A 7312-nucleotide genomic window follows, 5' to 3' on the forward strand; every position below is an offset into this window, starting at 1 on the left:
TGAATCATGAGAAACAGCTGTGATAATGGCGTTAGACGACAGCTTCCGTTTTTATAAATTTAACTTAAGAATCAAAGGAACGCTGACTAGTACAAAAGTCTGCTGACGTCATGTATGCTCCCACAGCTCCCGCCTCTCTTCCCTGATTGGGCCGGTCAGAATTTAGCCAAGTGAAATTGTTGGTCAATGGAGCCTTTCTAGATGGACCTGCAGGAGTTCAGAAACTGAATCAGGCAGGTCCATCTGCTCTGCAAGGTTAATGTTTAGGTACCCAAACACATCCTTGTAACTGTGAGGGAGTTGATCTTCCATGTTGCAGCATTTCAAGTTTATAATGACAAACAGATATGTTAAATTGAAAAACTTTAAGATTTTATCATCATCAACAAATAAATATGTTTTACAAAATAAATACACACTTATGTACCAAAAATTGAGTACTGATACCAATTGCAAGGTACTAGTACTGTATCGTTTCAGATGTGAAAGGTGCCCATCCCTGATCACATGTGAGTCAGTTTTTAGGATTTATTCAGGGGATCTAACATCTGAACCTTTCCAACCCAGCTTATAAACAAGGACTTAAATTTTAAAAAATGAACAAACATCCTGATACTTCTATTGATCTTTTTTTTTCTCCCACCGTGTTGAAAAGCCATGTTGAAAATTCAGCCCAGTTATGACAGTGTTTTCTGACCTTTAGACTGGATGACTAGATGGAATTTAAATAACCTGTTAACTTGGTCATTTGCTGCCTCAGAACATTAAGGGGCCCCTCTACTATTAAACATGGGCCCGGCGTGGCCTGTTCATATCAGCTCATCTGACAGATAAATCAGGCTGGTTCTTCCCTCACAGAGTCAGTGACGTGGTCTGTGCAAAGAATGTGTGTGGCTGTCATGTGGGCTTGATAAAATAGAAACGGTTTCCTACAAATATAATTCAATTCTGTATCTTAACATTCTTTTGTTCCTCTTTCAGCCAATTTACAAGCAGGTCAAACTTCCCCATTAAAAGAAGAAGCCAGAGTAACGGCACTCAGATGTACATCATCCAGGCCATTCATCCTGCTTCAAACCACCTGGAGTGGGCTTTTACTATTACGGTTTTGGTGTTAGAGTCACACAAACACACTGGAGGAGTACCCTCACACTACTGAGAGGGGGCAGATGTATCTGTGGTAGAAGATGAAATTTTTTACACTCCCGCCCAGCGCCACAGCCTTGGCTGGATGACTAAAAATAATCGAGCTGAGTGGTGAGTGTTTCGCTCTATCCAGGGAAAGAGAAAATATCTTTGGTGTCTGAAAGTGAGAGTGGATTTGAGGCAGTGAGGGGGTAGAGCTACAAACACAAAATTTTCCAACCTCATATGTTGCAAACACACTTGAATGCACCACTGTAAGTTAAGTACAACAAGATCCAAGGGCTTCAGACGACACATTTTCACCTTCAAATGTTGCTGTTTCTGTCTTACTCACAAACTCCCAATCTGAATGCGCCTGTTAAAAAAAGAAGGATGCTGATGGCCTAGTTCCCTTTTCAGTTGTTAACCCTCTCCCTGCCGTGCAGGGCACATTTGTGACATTTGACAAGTTGGCCCAAACTCACAATCATGACAGACATCTCCCCTGTAGCTTTTGACAGCTGCTACAAGTCGCTTCACAACATTGTGCAACCAAATCAAAGAAAAAACAGTTCACAAAACCAACGAAAGGCAAACACGACAAACTGAAGATTACACTTTCTGACAGAGAAGTAAATAAATTACTAAAAAAGCTGCATCTCCATTTCATCCATTGCTCCTTGAACTATAATCTAGTCCTGAAAACCATATAATCAAGATGAATCAACTTGTGCGAAAAGTCCCATAACAAAGCCACATCCGCTTCATGGATGATACCAGCAGGGATGTGGTCCTTTTCCCAGCTTCCCGTCCCACAAACACATTCACCAAGAATAGGAGCTACCAATCAGGTATATGAAAGTGGAAGTTACAGACTGCCTAGAAGACTCCACTGTATAATCTTGTGTGGAGTACAGACACCCTCACACCGGCGCACTCTACTAGCGCTGATTCAATTACGATGGAAGCAGAAACAGCCACAGCTGGCTGAGTTATGCCATCTTTAAATAGAATTGCATTTTCTACTTCGGCTTTGGGGACAAAAAGCAGCCAAACTAGAAAGGAAAAGTCATTAACACACAGGAATACAACCTTTTGAACAAGTACTTACTCTGACATAGATTTTGAAAAACTGGTTTAAGCAGGAGGTCCTGAGTCAGGTGGATTATGCTGAAGCATACTTACAACCCTGCTCCAGGAAAAGTCAGCTGAAAAGAGTAACAACTGTTTTAAAAGCAAAGTTAGATCAAACTCACTCCTTACTGCAGTGTGTATCCAAGCATTATGCTACAGCGTCTGCACCCATCTCTGAAATGGTCGGACCAGGGTGTCTGTTCCCTATCCGGGCCGGGTAAGCGTCATCGCCAGGCCTGCCCCAGAAAAGCTTTGCTCACCACAGGGACCAGTGGCCCACTTTTTTTTTTTTTTTTACAAGGGTTTCAAAACGCTCATCGCCTTTGCTAAAACTTTTCCTCCTCAGTGTCTCTCCACCTGTGTGAGTACTGCACTGCAGTGGAATGCAACATAACTCTGTACAATGCATCTTAACAATATCTAAGGGTAGCTGCAGGTAATACTAGGTCTCTTTAGACATAACACACAACATCCACCTCTGCTCCCATAGGTGGGGGGTGGAGGTGAGGCTTTCAGCCTGGAGGAATCGCGAGCACAGATAGGTCTCATCTGTGGTCTAACCGAATCAATCAAGCCCAGCTGACAGCTTAACCATCCTGGTTGCCTCTTAATGGCCCATTAAAGAGGGGGGAGTGCACTTCCAATGGGAAGTGGAAAGAGCTACAACACAAGATATGAGGCAGCATTTTTTTTTCACTTGGAAGACCATATTAACTTCAGGAGCAGTTACACATAGGTCAGAAGAAAAAGCATGAAACGAATGTTATTGTTGAGGAGAAGAGGTTCAAGACAGAGGAGGCATTTGACTAAAGTGATCTTTAAGATGTCTTCATAGACATGCCAAGTACACTGCAAAAAACTGAAATCTTATCAAGTGTTTTTGTCTTTTTTTAAAGTAAAAATTGTCTTATTATACTCGATATGAGCCACTTTCAACTTATCAATCCAGAAAAACGTCTTGTTTCAAGTTATCAGAGTACAAAAATGAGGTTTGAATCGCTTGTAACCAGTAAAAAAAATCTGCCGATGGAACAAGAAAAAATTGCTTGAAAATTTCCTTGAGACTAGAATAATGTCTTAATACAAGTAACTTTTCTCTTGTTCCATTGGCAGATTTTTTTTACTGGTTACAAGCAATTCAGACCTCATTTTTTTCCCTTAAATTACTTTAAACAAGAAATTTTTCTGGATTGGTCTTGTGAATTTGGCTCATATTGAGTCTAAAAGGGAATTTTCTACTGAAAATAAGACAAAACACTTGATAAGATTTCAGTTTTTGAAGTGTAGCCTGATAGAATGGTAAACTCTGTTGGATAAGTACAATTAAAGAGCTGCTGACATTATCTACACATTTTGGTGCCTGTTGAGAACAGTTTCCATAATGTGATATTCTGACAAACATGTATGTTAGCTAGCTCACTCTTGGCGTGACACCTGTTTTAGATGACGCTCGCAATTAAAGCAGTCTTTAAAGGGAAAAATATTTATCCTGTCTATATTATAGCCAAAGACTAAAACATGTGAAAATAGCGTGTGCTAGGCTTTCACAGCCCATACCACACTTAAATATTGAAGCCATGCACGCGCTCCATCACCATGGAAATAAGCGAACCACGTCTTCCATCTTTGCCCGTTCACTCATGTCCTAGTTAGATCCAAACAGAGCCCTTATGTCTAATTATACCGTCGAGATTATCGTGACTATTAATTAACCGCTTTGTTTCTGCAGGCAAGCTTATATTACCTGAGAGGTAGACCAGTTCTATCGTTGGAATAGCACCAAATGAAGAGCAGCAGCTCCCCCCGGCAGGAGGAGGAGAAGAAGAAGACGGAGCCGAGTGAAAGATTCCTACACGGACCTGCCTCCTTCCACCGCGAGCGGATCTCGCGCCAGTGGACTCAAGATGCTGATGAGTGACGGTATCAAACTAGCAGCAACGGTTACCATCATTTCCGGTAGTAAACTTCACAGTAGCAGCATATCAATAAACGCATTCTGCGACGTTTCGACTCATTAAGATACACTAGGTTGATTTTTTAAAATTTACGTGTATTCATAGTTGTTGGTGAAATTACACTCAAGTTTCTGCTTTATACGTAAATGCAGATAACCTTTAAGAGCATTTGACAACTATATTTAAATTAGCTCATTATTATTTCGAAAACGGTAGCTCCAGTTACTCTCTTTAGATTATCGTTAAATAATGCGCCTCTATATTAAAGCAAATGTTCCGATTCATATTAGCGAACTGACCACATTATTGATCCATCCAGCCTCCTCATTCCAGTCCGAAGCCGAATCAACTGTTGTATGGATCTACAAATGTATTCTTTCACAGAGTGACGCAACGTAATGGAAAAAACGCCATACGGACCTTGGCGCTGCATCCCACTGACAGAAGCATCCGACTCCAACCATCGACTCACACTATCTACATCCTGGAAATCACACCATCCTTTGTTGTGCATGGACGCCTGTGCTGGTGTCCATGCAGTTTTCTGTGAAAAACGGAGTTGCAGGTGGCGAAACCGTGGCACTGATTTCGAGGAAAATGCAGTGCTTAGACAGGCATCCCACAGTACCCTGGGTTTGCAGAAAACAAAGCTTTTTTGATGCGGTTTGTGAGCGTGCAGTCTGCTCCCAACACCGGCTTGTTTTGCATGGGCTAAGTTTGGAGCGTAACTCAGGTCATTGTCTGCAAAGAAATCCTCCCTCCAAACTCAAACACAGCGGCTCATTCACTCTCCGAGGACCTCAGTGTCGCCTCTGACTCACCCTCCTCTGCCTCCTGCTTTGAAATTAGTGCAAAAATAGCATCCCGGTCATTTCCTCACCTCACACTTTCCCCCTCCTTTAGCACCCGGTCCAAACATTTTACGCATTTACCGGAAACCATCCCGAGCTGGGCATCTCGGTACCGGTAGTTCTCGAGAGAAGCTGCAGATGCTCGGTGGGCGTTGCTATCACGGCTCTTCTTTGTTTCGCGAAGACTTCATGTCCCTGCAGGCATTGCGGTGCATTGATAATGGGCGAGAAGGGGGGCGGAGGAGCATTCCGTTATATGTTTTGTCCAGTCTCCCACCACAGTAATGAAACACTGAAGCTGAGGTTTTCTCTGCCTGTCCCTCTGTGTGTGTGTGTGTGTGTGTGTGTGTGTGTGTGTGTGTGTGTGTGTGTGTGTGTGTGTGTGTGTGTGTGTGTGTGTGTGTGTGTGTGTGTGTGTGTGTCATTTACCGAGTCAAGTTAGCCCCCGTGTTTGAGCCCGACATAGTCAGTAGTGATAAACCACTTTATTAATGTCAAATATATTGTCAGTGTTGTACTTGGGATTTAACAGAACAAGACTTTAAAATACTTTTCTGTGCTTGATTTAAAAGTGACAGGCAGACATTCAAAATACCTTATATCAAACGAAATCTAGTGTAAGATTTACTGGATAGCACCTCTATAAAACTTAATGTTACGCTCAGTTACATTTATTTTTATTTAGATGTTTGTGTACATGCCCAATCATTCCAGAAAGTATTAAGCTTATACGTAATATGTGAATTAGTTTCACGTTTAACAGCCAGAACATAATGAGGTAGCCTATACAAATTTATCAACTGATTATCATATTACAAGAGCCAGTATCTATATTACTATGAAATGGGCCTTATTAGAGCCTAAAATGTAAAAACAAACAATGTAATGTAATTTAATAAACATGCTGGGTCTGAAACGTAATATTTAAAAAATGTAACATAACCCAAAATGCAATAATTTTTGCCAAAAACGCTTAACTTGTCATATTTGGGTCAGTCAATACACCTTTTAAATTGCATTTTGGGCACCGTTTTTTTTTTTTTTTTTTTTTTACACTAACCTCATTACATTTTTTTATATTATTATTAAATTTTAGGTTTTTCTAACATTAAAGGTCATTGTTACATTTTGGGCTAATTTCAGGCTCTAACGGGACTTATATCAGATTCAAGACATTTACTTTTTAAAATTTATGTATTTATTATCACTGCTTTTGTACATTTTTTGAGTATAACTCTAATACATGAATTTGAAATCTGTGTGGCTGATTTTTTCTTTACTTTAATCAAAGAAAAGGGCTCTGCCTTGGGTTTGGGCCTCATGAAAATATAACATTGAGCCCCATCGCATCATCATTGTGTTCCACTATTTGTTAGAGCCTCTGTCAATCATAGGCCCTTGGGGTCATCTTAACCTGTCTCCTGAGTTCAGGCAGAAGCCTGTCCAGGTGTGATATCATGGCCCCCTTGAACTTTGACAGCCCACTCCCAAAACACTAATACTGGGCATTCACTTCATTGGAGGCTGGACTGTTTAGCTGATTTACTGGCAATTCTAATTCTGTCAAAAAAAAAAAAAAACTGTAAAATTCAGCACAGGACTTTATTTGTAATTGTTTATTTACCTTATTTGTGAATTTTGACAAACATTTTCTTTTTGATTCCTCAAAGAATGAGGCAAAAAATTAGAATAAGTAATGTGTGCAGTGCACACGTACTTAATGCCGCCTTTGTATATGGTACCTCTGTTAAGCCACCCTACTGGAAAAGTCTGGACCAGCCCATATATTCAGCCCCTTTGGTCTGAGAAACATTAATGTAACAGTCCTACAAAAAAAAGGCCAGTGCTGATTCTGAAATTGACAAGATCACCATTCTGCTTGACTAGTAACTTATTAGAAACTGACTAGTTGTACCAGCAAGAAACCACAGAGGGACAAACTTATCATAATTAAGACTGCCTGTTTTTTTTGTTTTTTTTAGTTTAACTTGCTAACAACATTGCGTTAATACTCATCTTACAGTCTGGTTCAGATACCTGATTTCTTTCTTTCTTTCTTTCTTTCTTTCTTTCTTTCTTTCTTTCTTTCTTTCTTTCTTTCTTTTAAAGCGTTGTTCATGCATTATCATGTCAGATCATTTTCTCCCTAAATGATAATACAGCATGTATAAAAACACAATAACCAGCTGTTATTCATCCAGTTAGTCTTTGGACGTAATTGATTGTGTCCATAATCAAATTCTCTGG

At 40.3% G+C, this 7312-nt stretch overlaps 1 protein-coding gene across 8 annotated transcripts in view; it reads right to left on the bottom strand.

Moving 5' to 3' along the window:
• Positions 1-5249, bottom strand: part of phactr4b (phosphatase and actin regulator 4b) — a 30534-nt gene extending 25285 nt beyond the window's left edge. For 2 of the 8 annotated variants that reach the window (XM_074683339.1, XM_074683331.1), the window contains exon 1: positions 4004-4160. The gene's annotated coding sequence lies outside the window, so the exon portion shown is untranslated. Of the gene's footprint in view, positions 1-2236; positions 2357-2381; positions 2405-4003; positions 4161-4513; positions 4560-4634; positions 4961-5035 lie in introns of those variants that run through there. The other 6 variants (XM_074683332.1, XM_074683333.1, XM_074683334.1 and 3 more) reach the window with 6 other exon arrangements.
• Positions 5250-7312: the final 2063 nt, after the last annotated feature.

The sequence above is a fragment of the Halichoeres trimaculatus genome, unplaced genomic scaffold (genome assembly GCF_033239565.1).
Source record: "Halichoeres trimaculatus isolate MK-OKI-2021-1 unplaced genomic scaffold, fHalTri1.1 fHalTri1_scaffold_12, whole genome shotgun sequence".
Taxonomy (NCBI): Eukaryota; Metazoa; Chordata; class Actinopteri; order Labriformes; family Labridae; genus Halichoeres; species Halichoeres trimaculatus.